Source organism: Hetaerina americana, unplaced genomic scaffold (assembly GCF_022747635.1).
Source record: "Hetaerina americana unplaced genomic scaffold, ioHetAmer1.1.p SCAF_2, whole genome shotgun sequence".
In the NCBI taxonomy this organism is placed as follows: domain Eukaryota; kingdom Metazoa; phylum Arthropoda; class Insecta; order Odonata; family Calopterygidae; genus Hetaerina; species Hetaerina americana.
Genome location: NW_027286763.1, coordinates 108,863,181 through 108,882,673, shown reverse-complemented (window position 1 = coordinate 108,882,673; position 19,493 = coordinate 108,863,181). Strand labels below are relative to the sequence as shown.

Genomic DNA, 19,493 nt, shown 5'->3' with positions numbered 1-19,493 from the left:
GTTCGCGGCATACCCGATGTAAAGACGGCCAAAACTTCTATCTGTTGATACCTACGAACCGAAGACACTTGTTGGAACTCCAGAGAAACTGTTGTCAACAATGCCAACGCATGCGTTGAAGACTTAAAAAACGGAGAGAAAGTCAACGGGTCAACGCTGCGGAAACCTAAGAATCAAGGTCATATTATATTTTCTTTCGTGGAAAAACCTGGTCACGTAGTTTGTGATGCTTGAGGGATTGAGGTATCTAATTGCGGACGGCCAAGGTGGAGCCCAAGGAGGACCATAAGCGATTGCAATATTTATTTCAAGAGTTACAAGCTCACCCCTTACGGAAATCCATGCTGAGACATGACTTGAAAAACTTTGCAGCTTTCATGGACACTTTAATTGGTGAAACTAGTTTCACATTATAGGTGACGGTATCTGAAGATGTCACGAAAGTGACGGAACAAATTACACGGCATTAAAGATTTTACTGATATCTAACTAAGCTTTTTATTAGTTCCAAGCGTTAAGACCTGAGACGATAATCGTTTGCCAGGAGAAAATTCAACCACCAGCACTTTCAAATTGTTTTTAGAGAATTAGAGGGAGCAGGATTACATATGCAATTTATTCAATTACCCCCGGAAGCAATCGCAACAACCGATCGGACAAAGACAACAAAATCCCAATGCGGCGAAGTTATAAGATCTGTCAACTTGATTTTTCCGTCATAAATCTGATAAAAGATAAAAAAAACCGTAAATATTATTAGAAACAGGGAACTTTAGTCTTCCAAAATATGATATTTAAAGCTTTCTTTTTAAGGGCAGGATTTGCTGTTGATGGCGTCGCCCTGATTTGGCGATTCAATTTCCATTTCTCAACACCCTGCTAATATACGAGCCAAGCCATCAATCGTCGATTGACGATTAATGAATGGCCTGGCTGAACTATTTCCTCAATTTGGACGCACTACTGTCTACACAATATTGTCACAGAAAACCTCGGATACCACAAATTGTGCGCAAGGTGGGTGCCGAATATCCTCACCGACCACCAGAAAGATCAAAGAATGTCCGGTGGACGAGAGTTTTTGGGCCGTTACCAACAAGATGGAGATGACTTGTTTTCTCGCATTGTTACCCGGGACGAGACGCGCACTTACTTGCACTTGAAAACGGTGGCTCGGTGGACTACTGAATATATGAGTGTACAATGTACAATGAGTACATTGATGGTTTCGAAATCGAAGAGGAACTCAAGAACGGCGTTGTCAATTGGTTCAACTCTCAGGCGGCGAGCTTCTATGCAGAGGGGTTAAAGAAGCTGGTGCATCGGTACGAAAAATGCTTAGAAGTGAACGGCGATTACATAGAGAAGTGAAGTAGGTTTGTAGCTAACTAAAAGTGCCAAAAGATGTGTGTCATAAGAGTATATTTTTTCCTCCTGAAAAACGGCCCTTACTTAATCAACATGCCTCGTACGTAGCCTACGGCGGTCAATCTGTACTCCTTATGATTTGCGACGCCCGCGATATTTCATGTTTGATAGCCGAGTAATGCCCATTGTCTATTCTCAATTCGTCCTCGGTCAAATGCCGTCGGCGAGATTTGCGAGGCATCGCGGATGTCAGCGAACACTCGCTTCGCATAATGCCACAATCAGCTCTTGTCATTTCCCGAATGTAGTAGCCATGGCAATCATTCATCTTGTGGACGATATTAACGGAGGAGAACCCTGAATCACTGCCATCAAACCGAAAATCACCCTGCATGCATTGGATACATTACAATGTTTAAACGAAATTAGTAATCAATGAATAATTAGGTAATGTCGATTATTATTTGAATAAATTAGAAAAGTGAGAAGTTCAAGTCATTAGTCAAGTCTTAAATGAGAATAAATCTCTCCGCGGAATTAATTCCTTTCGCATGGACAACCCACTTACTAACTAAAGTGTGTGACCGAAATACTAGTTTTATCATCATTTGATATACGCATGCAGGGGTTAGGTGCATCTACTTTTATCAATGTCAATCACCAGCCATTGGCTCGCGCCTCATTCCGTGGGCGGCTGACACCATGAAGCAAACGTCCTCGCTTCGTCCCGCTGATCTACGTCATCGCAGTCTCGTCGTGATGACGCGCAAGAACCAAATAACCCTATCAGTCACGTGCGGAGCGCTCAAAATCGGCGCGGAGGCCTCGAGTGGACGATCTCGATCCGCGATCGAGGGGGATCGCGGATCGAGCCTCGGGGTGGCGAGGAAAGGGCCCTCTCCCGCAGATCATAGTACAGGGTCCGTACAATAAGTATCGGGACTGGTTTCAAAAATTCAAATGTATTGTAGTTATCATTACAATCAGTAAATCATCTTCGGAACCTGTAGTTCGGCGCATCTGCCACTCGTCAAAAGCCCGCTGGAAGTCGGTTTCCGGAATACTGTTGAGAGCCTTTGTCGTCTCCGCTTGAACCGCCTCGATGGAGTCGAACCGATATCCTTTGAGCTCCTTTTGGGCTATCCTTTGAGTAAATCACGTTGTCGAGAAAATCTTCATCTTCCTGGACGCAATCCAAAATTTCTTGCGAAATTTCCACCCGCGACAGTTTTTGTTCCCCGCTCAAGACTTTCGGCACCAGCTTCGTGCACACTTTCTTCTCATCGTAAGATCCTCTGTTACAATAGTGTGGACGGTTCCGACTGAAAGGCCGGTCTCCTCACTGAGCAGGGCGATGGATAAACGCTTGTCTGAGTCCAAAACGCTTTTCACTTTGGCCATCTGAGCATCGGTTCGAGCGGTCGTTGGGCGTCCGACGCGGTGCTCCTCTTCGACGAGCTCCCGGCCTCCCTTAAGCATTTTGTCCCGCTCAAAAACTCTTGTGCGGCTTAAGACATCATCCCCATAAGCCTGTTCAATGATTTCCAGAGTCTCCGACGCGGATTTCCCGAGTTTAACGCTAAACTTCACAGCGTAGCGTTGCTCGACGGTGCGCTCCATGTTGGCGCGACGACACCACAAACAATCACAAGTCACAAAAATCCACCTCCTGTCTCAACGCATGCCCGGAGGCGACTGAACTAAGTGCGACTGAGTGGTGGGGGACCCCTCTACCGAGCCGACCGGTCGGACCCCCATCCACCGCACCATTGAGGCTACAGGGAACCAGTCCCGATACTTATTGTACGGGCCCTGTATCTTGAATAAAAAAAATGACCGTGACGTCGCAGGAATGCGAAAAAAACAAGCTTAAGCGGATACATACTCGAGTGTGGGCTAGAGAGAGAGAGGGCGCGAACACGGAAGTTGCCGAGGCGAAGATAATAGGCGGAGGAGGAGGGTGGGTGGGAGAGGGTTGTGGAAAGGAGGGAGGGGAGGAAAAGGTCGCGGGCGAGCCGTGGAGATATGAAATGAATGAGATATGAAGGTACGAACTGTTTCACGCGAAGCTGCCACGATTAGTTCACGGAATCGTCAGATTCTCGATTGGGAACAGAACATCGGGAAGAAAGCTGGAGTTGAGGAATTACTCCGAGTCATATCGCAGGAGGAGGAGGAGCTGGATTCCTCCGATTTGAAGGAAACGATTGGAAATGCCTGCGAAATTATAATCGTAGCAAGTGGACCAACGCGGAAGAGAACAAGAGACATTCAACGGGATGCAATTTCGCGTCGCGCACACGTACGTTGTGGAAGCAGTTCTGAAGAATCAAGCAGTGAGCGACCCATTATCACATTCCCGTCGTTCGTTCGTTCGAGGAGTAACACGCACAGGGCACGGGTGTTGGTTATTAATAAAGACCCTTCCTGAATAGGCCTAATGGTTTGAGGCGTCACTTAGTGTTAGGGATTCGCATCGGAATAGAAAATGCTTCGTTCTTCCGCATATATTTTGTGAATAATGAAATATATGTGGAAGAACAAAGTGCTTTCTTTTCCGAAAGGCGCTTTCCAGCGAAGAAGACTGGGTCCATCGAAGACTGAATAAATGAACATTACACGTTGTTTCACACATGAGGCGTTGTGTAGTTCCAAAAGTTGAGCCTCGAGGCAAGAGAATGGACGCAAATTGAGGGATTTGCTTGTGGAGAAGTGAGGAGAAGAGGATAAATCGAACGGACCGAAGAAAACAAGTGATATCGTACACGGTAGGTGTGGACACGAGAGGAAGTTGCTTGGGGCAATTTGAAAGAAAAAAAGGTGGATGGAGCTAATGGGAAGTTGAAGACTGGGATTGAATGCTGCGCTCGGAGGGAAAGAGTGAGAGAGAGAAGGGGAGAAGAGGCGGAGGCATGTTGCGGGGGAACACGCGCGAGGGACTAGAGAAGGAAACAAAGTAGGACGATAGGAAAAAGGGCTGCGCAGGACTCCAGTCCTACAAAAGCCCTCGACAATGAGCATTATTTTTCACGCATGGTTCACAAACCAACTTCAAATCGGTTAACAACAATATTAACAGTAAGATGTGAGGTCTTATAAATGGAATTTCCGATCAATCTAAATCGTAAGCCAAAAAAGGGTGGGTCCCGGGCATCAAGAATTATAAGAGCACCGCAATATATATAGTATATCCCATCAGAGAGGGCGTAGACAGAATTGGCGAAGGTCCGAAATATCCGTCGGTCTCCCCGCTATGAGGAACCGACGGCGCAGTGTACTTGCACCAGAACAACTCAGTGGAACATAATCCACTGGTTTGCAGTTTGACAGTGAGTACAATGCGATTTCGCAAGAACATGGCGAGCAATCGAAGTTTAATCAATCGACAGCGTGGGGATAAGCTAACCTTTTTTTTGAATCCATACCCCCACCACTTCAAAATCGCAATTCTGGGCCCCGTCGACATCACAGGGCCTTTAGGCCGCTCACGCTGCCCACGCCGCCCACGCCTGAATTCGGCCAATGCCCGCCCATCCCCTTTTTAATGGCGAACTTGAATAACCCATCCCTATGGTCTACCCAGTAATTCGCCCAAGGCCGTGGTTTTTCTTTTAAATGAGTGGCTTCGGGATACACCACAGTTCCTCTTCTCAAATATGTCTGTCTCTCGATCCCATTTCCTTTCCCTTCTTCCCGAAACTTCATTCTTATGAGTTGAAAATTTCGACGTATTTTTCCGAAAATCTTTTTCCTTCCTCTTTCCTGCCTTCATCGGCAGGAAAGAGGAAGGAAATGACAATGTGGGAGGGAGGCAGGAGGAAGTAGGAATTCAATTTCAACCAGAAGGCACAGCAGAGAGGGGAAACGCTGGCGGGGGTTGGCTCCCCTGGAAGGCCAATCGAGCTCCTAGCGAAACGTTTGGAGGGAGGGAATCTTGAAAGCAGCGACCGAAGAGTGCCCTCACGGACGCAGGTGCGTCGTCAGCCGCCCCTATGTCTGTGTGCCCCCCCTTATCTCGGCTTAATACATCTGTACGTCTTACGTGAGTTTTACTAGGTGAGCAATGCCACGCTCTCCATAGCTTTTCCCACAAACCTCATTATTTGCTAACTAAGCAATCCTATTTCATTGTTCTCTTTCTTCACTGTCATTTGCTTGCCGTACCGGTGGCGGCGGGGTAACGTCCTCGCCAACCAAACCAAAGGTCGCGGGTTCGAATCCCACCTAGGTGGATTTTCTTCCATCTAGGGCTTAGTTGTATGTGAATGTCTGTAATGTAAGGGTTAGGTGGAAGAAGGGACTTTAAGTCACAACCTCGCCCAATTACGTCGATAAATAAATAAATACTTTGAGTATGTGTGTATGTTAAGGTGTATATATATATATATATATATATATATATATATATATATATATATATATATGTATATATATATATATATATATATATATATATATGTATATATATATATATATATATATATATATATGTATATATATATATATATATATATATATATATATATATATAAATATATATATATATATATATATATATATATATATATATACCTTATGTATTTATATATTATATGTATATATATATACCTTATGTATTTATATATTATATGTATATATATATATATACATGCATACATACATAAAATAAATAACTATTTATACATAGACATATTTTTTTCGATGTGCAAATCTGTGCATAATGAATGCCTGCCTGTCTATATGTATTTATATGTATGTATGCATGTAATTATAAATTTTCTACCAGATATAATATGTTTACGTCGATAGGTCGAATGGAAGAAGGGACCATTAGGTCTCAATTTCGCCCAAATAAAGATACGAGTATCTATCTATCTTCCTCAGCCACTGCAGTAAACAGTGAGGGGCGGTCCATGAGGAGGAAGTGAATAAAATGAACGTCCTCACGCGCGCCAAAGAAAATAAACCCTATTTCATTATCTCCCCTCCACGCGAAGCCGAATTCGTCCCCCCAAACGTTATTACATAAAACCTGTCGTAAAAGGAATCGACCTTTAATTTTCCAGGGCAGCGCAGTGATGTTAGGGTGGCGCCACTGTGCACGGTGGAAGGAGACAGCTTTAAATGGGTATGCTTGAATTTATTTTTTTCTCCGCCTTCGAGTGAGGCGGTGACCCAGCCTGCCTAATGGCCGCCCCGAGTGGGTCTCTGTCATGCGTAGTGTTCAATCGCTCTTCAATATCTCTCGAAATGACCAGAAAGAGTCGATTTTGTTGGGTCGTACTCGTACACTGGAGACTCATCTCCGACACAGGTTCTACTGGACATAACCAACATTGACCTCGAGTTTCTGAACACCGTGATAACAGGATGTTTATGTAAAAGTAAAATACAAATATTCAAATAAATTTTAAAAGTAAAACTTAATGAAAATTGTCCCCTTTCGCCTCCCCCCTCCCAGCAATTGGGTTTTCCCCTGTTTCCCTGCGAAAATTGTAATCTAATGCTCTTGGATGACGATGAAAGATATGTAAACTTTGTTCTACAGATTTACAACGAAAATGAAATGATTTGGGAATGTGAAAACTTAGGGGTATTAATCTGACTATCCACGAATCGAAGAGAACGAAAAAAATGATCTCCTGAAGAAGGTATGTGAAACCTTCAGGATATTTAACTGACGTTTAATTTGGAATTAGCAGACCAAGGGAACCCACAGACACTAATCTTGCTCTCAACATTATCACAGGGAAGCTAGCACAAAAAGATGAATCGACATTTTTTTTGCGTTCTTAGACGCGGAGAGAGCTTGTAACTGGAACTAATACTGGACATATCACGAAGAAAATTAGAAGGGAATAGGACTCGTGCACGCTCCAGTTAGGGAAGAGGCGACAGTGATGAGAGCAGAGAGGACTAAATTAAGAATGGGATTTAGGTAGTGATGCTCATTATCGCCCGTGACCTACATAAACAACGGAGGCGTCATAGGAGATTAAGGACATGATAAGATGTTGGATACGGATACATGGGGAACGGAGATTCATTTTTGAGTTTCGCAAACGACATCTACTTCTACATCAACTTAATACCCCGCAAACCGCCGCAAGGGCGTGCGGCGGGGATGTTAGGGCACCACTCGTAATTAAGGAAAACACCGCATGCAAAAGCCATTAATTTATACAGTCCACAAACAAATTATCATTAGCATTCATGTAAAAACCCCCTACACCCCACACATATGCAAACACACAAAACTACCAACTAACATACACGCGCACCTACAGATATACATGATGTCATTGAAATGTTTAATTTTGTTCCGACTTGTAAATTAAATGTTTTTTAATGGTTCTAAAATGACTTCGGTTTCTTAATATTATGATTTCTGATTGTTCGCGGAAAGAATGAGTATTTCTATCTATCTCTACTGGACTCTATCTCTCTTACTTTATCTTCGTGGTCTGATCTACCTATAATATATTGTGGGATCATTATAATTCCTATGATTTAGTTTCATCGTTAAACTCGTTTATTCTGAAACTTTCTAAAAGCCATAAGTCTCGTTTGTTCTCTTCGTATATCAAGTGTCTCCCAGCCTAAGTCCCCTAAGAGACCAATCACACTTGTGTTCTTATCATAAAAATGAAAAATATAGCTTCTTATTGATTCCAATTTGATTAAATGGTTGTGCGCGATTATAGGAATACATTTTAAAATGGAAATGGCGAATATTGTACAATTTAAAGTATTTGGCTACGCTCAATGAAGACAACAGGAACGCCAGCGATGGAAGAAGTGAGGGGGGAAATATGTAGTAAGAAGTTGGGAGCTCAAATACGAAGGCATTCGATCGAAGGAAACAACTGACAACGAATGGCACTAGATCGAACTATTATGGCAAGGGATCAAAAGTCCTTGCATGGAGTTTGTTATTCCACGCTTTCATCGAATATTTCCATAGTTTTCCTTTTCACTTCGTAGCTGAGAGATTGTTACAGTCGCAGTTGAGTGGAGAAGATAATAGTGGCGACGGCAATGTGTTGCTGACGGATAATTACGAAAGGAAAATGGGGGTAGGGCGACTGACGAACGGAGAGGCACTACAAAGGGAGAATGGGAAGGCGATTCTATGGAAACACTTGCAAGAAGAGAGTTGGAAACGACCGTAATTGAAAAAAAAACAAGGTGCGGATAAAATAAAATTGAGAGTGACGATCGATTGAACGCCGAGGCACGAGGATTCCAAGAAGGAATAAGGAGAGACTAAAATGGTCGGCACCTGAAAATCAATCCCCGGATTGAGAACGCAAAAAATAAGATGGGATTGAAAGCTATACTCGCATTAGTTCGCGGAATATGGCTTCCCCAAGAGGAATCCCAAGTAATCCTCCCTTTAGGTAACCTTGACACAATCAGTCGATATCTCAGAGCCACAATTGATACAAGTATTATTTTATAAATTACCTCCATAGATAAATTGAAACAAAACAGCTGACATGGAAAATTCGAGAATTTTATTAGAATTACATCACATCTATTTTCACTTCTTGTTAGACTCAAACCTCCGCTCCTTGTCGGCGATAATATCAACGACGTATTATTCAGATAATAATAATAATAACAATATTAATTCAGGCGAGGATGAGACTGTGGCCGTTCCTTCTTCCATTTAACCCACCATCAAATACATTCAATGAAAATATAATTACATACGAGTGCTAAATAATATAAAAAAATAACTAGATAATGACAATCCACTTACAATCAATATGCATGAGTACTAAGAGCGTAGAAAGATATACAAAATTGTGGGAAAAACGTAAGGAATGAGGCTTTTTATCCTTGACGTAAAAAAAAACCCACGGCAGGAAAACACGCACACATGATGGGGAGTACGAAACACCTACGAAAACCTTTACTGATAGATAATGCCAATGTTATACTTTACTAACTTAGAAAAAATAAAATAAAAATAAAGCAATTCGATATGGGATCGTAGATTTTCGCGGCGTTCAGATGAAACTCTCCATTCTCGGGATGTCACCGCGAGGGTTGTTTATCTGACAACAGTTTCGCCCGTGTTTCAATGAGCGTCTTCAGGTCGAAGGTCCATTCGGGTCACTTTGGGTCGGGTTCGGGTCACTTCGACCCGAAAAAGCTCATTAAAACACGGGCGAAACTGTTGTCAGAAAAACAACCTGCGCGGTGACATCCCGAGAATGTAGTCTTTCATAAAGCAATTCATTAAAAATTAGAGAAGAAACAAAAGGAGAACTGATATACACATATACATGAGTGACCTGATAAGTTTCCGACCTAACAAAGTTACAAGACATTTTTTTCCGACATTTTCTAAAATTTTTGAGGTCGGAAAAATTTCAGACCACCCTCGTAAATGTGGAGAAAAGTAATTTTTATAAAATTACAGATTAATAATACAGAAGTAAGAATTATTCAAGGAAAAAAATGAAAGAAAAAATATTACTACAGTACGGTTAAATGATAATTTAAAAAAATTCACTATAACCCGTCACCAGGAGTGAGATTTAAACGGTAACATTAATATTATGTTTGTGTGAATATGATATGACCGTGAGCTCCTGAAGTGCTTTACTTGCAATTCTGCTGTGAATTTAAGAGTGTCTTATGTAAGGTTCTTTTGAATGATGCAATCGAAGGAGCTTCTCTCAAGGCTGGACTGAGTTTGTTTCACTCACGCCAAGCAGTAACGGTAAATGATTTATTGTGGATGATGCTGCGATACTGTAAGCAGGTTTTTATTCCTTCGTGTGTCTGTTTTATGAACCTGGTCTGGTGTTTTGAAATATTCCAACAAACTGTGAGGAACATTTGTCTTCAGAATTTGATAAAGTAGAGAGAGTGTATGAAGTTGACGTCTGTCATTAAGCATTAACCAAGAAAGATTATCGATGTAAGTTTGCGATGTGATCACATATCTGTAGGTTAAAGTTAGATGTCAACATTTCAAGAAGTTACCGCCGTAAAATATTTTCGATCCCCAAGGAATTCCAGCGAAGTTTGCCTCCCTTGGCCCTGGATTCACCATGACAATGCACCATTCAGCATTGATTGTTCGCCGTTGTTTCTGGCAAACAATTCAATCTCCTTGATCCTTGATATATTTATTCGCCATTGATGATTTATTCGCCAAATCTTTCCCCACCCCTGCGACTTTTTCCTATTCGCAAAATGCAAAAATGTGATGAGGGGACATCACTGGGAATATGTGGAAGAGACAGTAAAGCAAGAAACGACGAGAAAACTGAAAAGCCTAACTGCTGCCGAGGACTTCCTTGAAAGGTGCTTTAAACAGTGGAAAAGAAGATGGAATAAGTGCATAGCAACGAATGGAGAGTACTTTGAACAGGGGAAAAAATCGATGTAGACTAAAATTTGCAAAATAAAGTATTTATGGCCTCAGTTCGCATATTTATTGGACAAACCTCGTATAATCAGGTCGTGACAACCGTATCAGATTCACTGCTGTAGTTTTCATGGCACTTGAACCAAGTTAAACCTTATGACTGGGGAAAAGTAGGGCAATAAGTTTCGTGTAGTCGTTTCTCTATGTCCCGTCCATGACAGTTTCCTTTATACGTAAACAAACGCGACGTATGTGGACGTCTTTTCGCCCGCTCTCCCTCATCCATTGAATTACGCCCGGTAATGAAAATTTCTTATCCATTAGAAAATATTCCCAGCTCTCATTTCCCCAATGCGGTGGTAATTTTAATTCGCGTAATTGAGGCTCACAGCCTGAATTATGCGAATGTGCTCATCAATACATTGTTCTGAGCACTTCATTCGTGATTCCGCGTGTGTGGGAAAGGGACGGGGTAAGCAATTTTTTCCCTCGGAATTGTTCCCCTTCGCGCGAACGATGAACTCGGAGAACAATGACTAAAGAGGCGGAACTTGGGCGGCGGCGATGAGTTCAGAAACATCGCATACGCGAGAGAAGCCATTTAACCGGCAGATATTAATTTATTAGTTCACCGGGGAACCACTGGCCAATCATGACGCATGATGGACGTTCGAGGTCCACCTATATGGACGCCATTCATTTACTATAATCGATTGAGCCATTTATGCCTAAATGCATTGCGATGGTCCCCTTGACCAGGCAGGGCAAAAAAATATGCCTAGATTATTCTAACCAAAGACGAACTCATTGTATCACATTAAATATTACGGGGAAAAGTCCACATTGTTTTCTCAATGATATTATTAATTGAAATAATAATTTCCAACTGGCTTCCTTTACCATCTGCCGGAAAGTCATATTTTTCTCACAAATTGTATACGTTTCGCAGGCCATCGCTGAAATATATTCCCTTATTTTATTGGTTATGAAGAAGAAAGGCGATTCAATTGATCTGCAATGGAAGCCAAAGCATCACTTGGGACACTAGAGTTGACTAAAAGAAATGAAATCCGTCGGCCCGACGTGTTTCGGATGGATTAGAGTGTCCATTCCATTTCAAATGCGATCCCTTGCACTGCTTGACTCGTCGACACTCAGATAGACGTTTCGACCAGAAGAGGAGAAGGCTTTTACCAGAGAGATGGGCGCTAGAGCACGTTATTGTAGAAAATACAACAGCGCCTCCAAGAGCCTTCAAGATCTGCTAAGTGATTTTCAAGCCAAGAGAATAACTGTGCTATCCGATACATAAAACCTGCCAACCCTTCAGACCGTTTAAAAAAAAACGTATCTAACTAACCGTGAGAGCTCGCCTTTATCCGTCAATTTTCGCGAGTTATTCATCGAATCTTCCTGCTTTCGTCTCGCCATCCATTAGAAAAAGGCCTCATTCGGGAAATCGAGAAGGTTCAACGCCGGGCAGAGTCCGTTTCGTTAACAACCCTCACGATAAAACAAATGTTTATAGAGTTGTGACGGGAATCATTATAAGAAAGACGACACAATGCTAGGTTGAACTTAGTAAATAAATTAAGATCCACTTGCATCATCGGGATGAAGGGATTTTTGCATGAGTGCGTTCGCGACTGTTGGTGTAGTTTTGCATGTTATGTGTTGATTTTGCATGTGGAATGTCGCTTTCTTACTTTTCAAATTACAGCTTGCACGTTCTTGGATATTTTTTTTACTCCATCTCAAGGTGCAATTGTTTGTTTGTGATGATAGTATCGGTATTTGCATGAGTGTAGAATGAAAGGATTTTTGCATGAAGGTATACGCCACTGTGTGGGTATTAGTTTGCATGTATGCGTTGATTTTGCATGTGGTTTTGTTCCCTTTTACGGGTGGCGACCTAACACCCCCCCCCCCACACACCTTTGCGGCGGCTTGCGGGGTACTATGTAGATGTAGATTAGCTTTGTTCCTCCGCGGATGCGATCCGTCGCCATGGACGTAATTAGCCACGCTATTTTTCAAAGAAGTATCTCATCCTCCATTCTGAACGCGTGGGTATGAAGGGACTGAATCGGTTTAAATCATTCCAAGCCATTAGCCAGAAACAGACACGCGAAAGGTGGAAGGAAGAGGCCTCTCAAGTTGATTGCCTGGAAATTCGTGGACTCCGAATCCGTCCTCGACCTTGGGACGAGCTCCGGCAAAATGGATTCCACCTAAATAAGTTGATAGGGACGCCAAGGCTTCCATGACGTCATCAGTTTATAAGACGTCATGGCTTCGCTCTAATGCTGGAGTATTTTTTTTTAAATAACACCAAGTTCGAGAAGAGCTTGGTGTTAGAGATGTTGTGTTGGCAAGGGATGTCAATCATCCTTTCTCTCTTGGATTTCGGATGGCGTGGGGTAAGTTAAGAGAAAACGAAAAAGAGTTCAGGAATTCGGAAACATGCGATTGAATCGAGCGATCGCTACTATCGTTCTACAGAGCATGGACTATAGAATTTATATTCGTATCCAGTGTTCTCTTCTTTGACTCACTCGTGTTCCTATTTCTATCACTAAATTGTTGTACGGAGGGGGACATTGAATTGGAACGACCTTGCTCTGAACATGTTTCGCATGTTAAATACTACATGTACATGGAATGCCACAAACCGACGGGTTCCGAGAATTCTACTGCGTCATTGGCGGGGCTCAGGGGGAGTGAACCCAATCACTCACTCCCTCATACTAAACGAGCAAACGATGTTAGGAGAAAGGACGAGAAACAAACAAACTGAAAAGATTTGAAGAGGAAAGGGACGGGAGCTTGTTGCAATGTTGTAATCTCGTTGCTCTTGGAGAGTATCGCCCTCTTTGCCGGGGGTGTCGCTTCGAACACGAGTGTGGTACGCATGTCGATATCTTACTTGCACCTGGAAATCTTCAGCTGGCGTGTGAAGACTGCAGAAAATGGAGAACCCTAGGTCATGTCCAATATCCGACTTAATATTTTTTAATGATTTATTTAATAACATAATCCCGCACAAGCTTCCACTATGGTGTGTGGCAGGGGGTGAAGACACGCCAGAATATCCTTGATCCAAATCCCCATTTCCCCCAGGCACGGTCGGACAAAGTGATTCTGATCCCTTATCGTTCGCGGAATATTCTGTATGACATCTTTAATCCATCTGTACTACACCTAATCTCTCTAATGTTATTGACATGATCACTCCTACCACAATACGATGGGGGGTGATGATACATTTTCAACATCACTGCTAAAGAGACGTTCTTCCTAATTATGCAAGAGCTTCAATCTGTATTTTAATATTCGCTACATTGAGTGATTCCCAGCCTAGCTCCTCTAATATTTTGGATGCGCTACTAAGCTTATCATATCATCGTTTTGCAATCCTAGCTCCTCCTTCAATTAAGGACGCCCTTGGATCACCACCTCAGGTATAACTGAGCGGTTGATGACGAACCCTTAAACCCGGGCCAGATCTTTATGATGATTACCACTCTCCATGACTGCCAACATTTGCATTCATTCACTACTTAAATGCAGTTATATCGTAGAGTTAAACCGGTGGGTTTTCCCGACTGAAGAGGAATTTTTGCCACCCTATATCGGGATGTATTTTCCCAAAGAGATTCTTTTTCTCGAACCCTTTTGTTTGATTAATTGCGATTTCAGTAAAAGCTCAAAACGTGACAACTTTGAAGATCACTCGAAGGTTAGAGAATGGGAGTTTCTCTTGATTAAACAGCTGAAAATCTAACTCTTCCTTGGGGTGAATTAGGCGAATTATTCGGAACCGGGATGAACTATGCTCATCAGGTCCAGGTGAATAGTTTAGGAACCGTGAACGTCGTTTTAGTTCGCCGATTCGTGGTCTAGTTCACTTGGGAATAGTTGGTGGGTTATATGAGACAATTATATGAGACAATCACACATTTATGCCAGCACTTGTACCCTTTATAATTGGGAATAATTCTGCAGCCGTCCCTCTTGCTTCGAACACCGCTAGTTGGCACCACCTTTTAGTTTAGTGGGAATGATTCGCTCGAATAAATATTTCCACATAAATTTATCTGTGAGTGGTGATTCTATTACCACTAACCAACAACACATAGAATATTACCGCACTATACAATACAAGTCAGCAATGTTGATGTTTGGAAAAAATTACAAGATACGGGAATTGCTAAATACAAATCAGCAGCAAGCAAAGAAGGTGCTAGAATATTTTAAAAGTGCGGAGATAGAGATAAGAAATTTTAAAAGTGACTGGAAGTATTAAAAAATGCAACGGAGCATTAAAAATATGTTTTAATACAAAACACGCTGCCCTCAGTTTCACAAAAATTCCCGATGCCCTGAATTACAAGGAGTCCCGTAAGAAATTCTTGAGTAATTCCCAAACCAATTATCCCCGCTAGCAGCATGTTGAATTAGGTAGGTACACAATACTACTCGTATAACTGACACCGAGCAGTTTCAATGCACCCTAATACATATCGGGACGAACTTACGGTACAATTGAATACAAGAAATATTTAGAAATTACCATTTCTTTCTTAATATATTATCATTCCAACTGTACTATCATGATCAGTAGACATCAATTGATCTGCTATTTCGCGTAGTGCATAATTATGTAGATACCTTATTCTTCATAAATAGTGGTCGACCTAGGAGGATTAATATACACGCACTATGCTACGGCGAAAGGAGACTCCCAACCGATTTTTTCCTCGTTAACTAAGTTCACTTTAATGAAATATTATTGCGATAATATAGAGTGAAAACTATTATTTACGGAAAGGCCGTTAACTTCCATCTTTCTGCCATATCGCGATCCATTATCAATAGGTTTTTTAATGATAAGAACACTGACTAATAACTAGATTAAAGTATTCAATGTTCAAAGCGAACGAACGTCAAGAAACAACAAGACGCCATTTCCATGATTTCCTTTCGTTGTCCTCCACCCCCAATAACAGGAGAATGAACTATGTAACTTACTCGACGAATATTTTCAGGTTTCTACATCCACACAATACACCGCAATCCACTTGTGGAGGGGGGTGTTAGGTCACCACCCGTAAAATAGAATAAAACCAAATGCAAAACTAAATCGTTTTACCTCCATACAAATATGTATTAGTTTCATCGCGCACTCTGATATCCTTAATCGCACGAAAGAAAGTACTCATAACCAACAATATTCAATAAAAGGATACGTATATTCAAATCGTGCTGTAGAACTGTTAAAAATATGGGTATATTAGATAAAAGAATGAAATGCAGGACAGCGACAAATACACACACTACCAATTCTAATTATCTCTTACACGGTTACTGTCATATCTATTTTGATTCCTAATGGTAGTAGGGAAAAACGAAATTTTAAATCCATCCCTTCTTAACTAAACCTCCCTGATTTTTCGTTGGTGATCTGATCTACCTGTAAATAAGTAAAGTCATTTAATATGCCTTTCACATCCTCAGATATGTAACCTGCCTCAAATGTACGCGGTAAATTTAATTTGTATTTAAGCCTACAGTCGACTCGCGGCTCCCATCCCAATTCTCCCAATAGTGTCGTGATGCAGCTACCTTGTTCATAATAACTTTTCACAAACCTAGCTGCTCTTCGTTGCACCCGATCAAGTTCAAAAATTAAGCCTACTTCATGAGGATTCCATGCAATTGCAGAATACTCAAGTTGGGGCCTAACTAACGTGCCTAAATAATCAAGGTTTGGCGAAATATCTTCCTATAGATGCGCACGCAGCACTCGCGTCATTAATGACCAGTTTATCGAATAGTTCAAACGGTTGAACTATTTCCAAAAGTGGACATATATCCTCATCACTACTGGAGGGCGCGGACAATGAAAAAAAAGATGCAACTAACTTTAAAAACTAATGCAGTACGCGTCACAACATGAAGCTGCAAAATGAGATTGATATGTATGTGAAAAGTTATCCTCTAATGATAATGTTGGCCGATTCTTAAGACGGATTTTTCTCTCTTCTGTCTTTTCCAAAAAAATTCAACCTGCCACCACCTCACGCACCCAACATCGCAAACGGCCTCGACTTCCGGTTCTTCCTTAAAAACTACAAAGAGCGTTAATTCCAGAGTTTACCCAATATAGTAAACATTTTCAATACACCGAGAAAAAGTTCTAACAAGCTGAAAAATCGGCCTCTATCAAGATTGCATGCGTGCCCTTATATACAACGTAGATATTTTTAATAGAATAACCTTCTGAACCTTGAAAGGATGACTAAGGTCAGAGGAAGTGAAGGTCCTGCGGTCTATACGTATGCATTTCACTAATCGCGATGAGGTGTTTGCGAATGTCGTTCCAGTAAATAAATAGAGAGCGTGCCGTTAAGGGAACAACAAGGCTACTCAAGCAGATAAAATGCTATTTTGCTACAAAGAAGTAAATTCTGATAGTTCATTATCTTGAGGTTGGTGAATTCAGGAAGTAATGAGTCTATCGGAGGTGACCACGTAATTTTCATGATCCTGTCCACCTATCTTTTCTAAAAAAACGATACAAGTATATACGCTCTTAGTTTGGACCGTAGAAAACAACTCCGGGCCGATGCTGAGAACGATTTTGCCCTCTTGATAAGGCAACGGAACAGTTATCATTAAATATTCATACGGTGCGATGAAAACGATTGACACAATCACGCATGATAATTTTACATCTTCCAAAGCAGGCGATTCTTTGGTTCGTTCCGCGTAGATGCGGGGGGGTGATCGGTATGAAGTCGCACAATGTATCATATCACAAAGGAATTTCGACATAAATGCTTAACAGGCTTGAAGAAAACGTCTCCTATCATGTAGTTTTGTTTTGCTACCAATTGTTCGGAAAACTGCGAACCCCAAACTTAGCTATTTTTCAGGACGAACTCATTGCACTATTCTCCATAAGGACCAGAAGGGATAAGCTGAGCTAATGTTAAGTTAATTTGACTTTATTTTATTATTAATTATTAAGAAGCAATCATGAAGAATACTTGATTGGCTTCCCAATCAGGAAAGCAATATTAAATTACAAAATATTATATGGCTAATCGAGGAATGTATTTCAGTAATCGAGTCACTATTGAAAATTTAACCAAATGATTAGTGTTTTAAAATAGACTGCGTCGTGACATAAGCAATATTTTCGACTCTGACGCTATCAAGCAGTTTTTTGGTTCTCTTCCTGCATTAAATATCTGTCATTTTCCATAATTAATGATGCTGCTACTCACCCGTAAACGATGAAGAAAAAGTATACCTAAAGGTGTTGACAAACGATGACATCAAACATACAATAACACTCCAAAATCCCGCCTTTTCTGGGTCGTCAATCTTAAACAAATACGCCTTTAAATGGAATTTTCTACAGTAGTAACTTTATTGATGATATGATAGTACCAACGGTAAAATTAGAGCTTCGTTGTCCTTTTAAAACTTTTGCAGATCCCTTGGTACTCCAAAAGCATACAATGAATAAATGGGGGCAAGTAATTATTAATATTTGCAGCAGATTTCTACTCACCGTTCTTGAAGAAAGCGCCAATTTCACCTATTCCCGCAGCATGTGATATGAGAGAAAAATCACCAGCTATCCACTAAAAAAGCATCCAAGTTGGGCACTTAGACTTCCACGATATTTGACGTTGACTTGATCGCACCTTAGCAAGTAATCTCAAGAAATTCGAAGAAGTAACCCATTTATTTTGAAAGCAACGCCACCACCGACAAAGGCTGAAGTTCGGTTCGGTTTACGGAAATCCTTTCGTCTTCGTTAAATGCCATCTGTTAGAAAATATTGGAAGCATCACTAGCGTGATAGCTAATTCCGTTCGACCACTTGTTGCGCTCTTTACCAACTCCCGCCTTTAGAAAACGTAGGTATGACAAGAAACAAATGCGTTTAAAGGGCATGTCTTCGGTCTCTGTGGCATACCGCTTGATATATTAAGTTTTCGTTCTCGAGTAAATACACCTGGAAATGAAATATTTTATGTTTGATTGTCGAGTTTCATCTTCATACAATTAACATTTCTCATAGGAAATCTGATAATGCGATTTTCCAAAAAGAGAAAGGCTAAGTTAACGTTAAAAGAGGAGGGAAAAAATAGAGCTGGTGGAGCATCTCAGAAATATTTGGACCAATACGGTCAAAGTAGTAGGGACGTAAGGAGAAGAATTGCGCTAGGCAAAGAGGCTTTCACAAGGAGGAGGGAGTTAATGACGGGGACGTTGAGTAAGGATGTTAAGAAAAGACTCGTAAAAACTTTGATATGGAGCGTAGCTATGTACGGCGCGGAAACGTGGTCATTGAAGCAGGAGGATAGACTTAGACTGGAGGCTTTTGAAATGTGGGTGTGGAGAAGAATGGAGAAGGTGAAATGGACAGAGAAGAAAACAAATAAGGAAGTACTTGGTATGGTGGGCGAAGAGAGGGGTTTATTGGGAGAAATCCTAGGGAGGCAGGAAAAGTGGATGAAGGGGGTATTGACCGGCAGCGGGATTTTGAAGACTGTAATTGAGGGGAGAATGTTAGGCAAACGAGGAAAGGGAAGGAGCAGAATAGGGATGTTGGACGGGATGAAGGGAGGAAGGAAGTACTCAGAGATGAAGAGGGACCTGATGTAGAGTAGGATACTGGATTTTGTGTTGTGTTAGGAGTCACAAAATATTTATTTGA

At 41.4% G+C, this 19,493-nt stretch overlaps 1 protein-coding gene across 2 annotated transcripts in view; it reads right to left on the bottom strand.

Annotated features, from left to right (window-relative positions):
• The window catches only part of LOC139688378 (sphingomyelin phosphodiesterase-like), a 126,436-nt gene extending 107,943 nt beyond the window's left edge, over positions 1–18,493 (bottom strand). Inside the window, exon 1 of one of the 2 annotated variants that reach the window (XM_071585923.1) lies at positions 18,339–18,493. The gene's annotated coding sequence lies outside the window, so the exon portion shown is untranslated. The remainder of the gene's footprint in view (positions 1–18,338) is intronic. The other variant, XM_071585922.1, reaches the window with a different exon arrangement.
• Between the last annotated feature and the right edge of the window lie 1,000 nt (positions 18,494–19,493).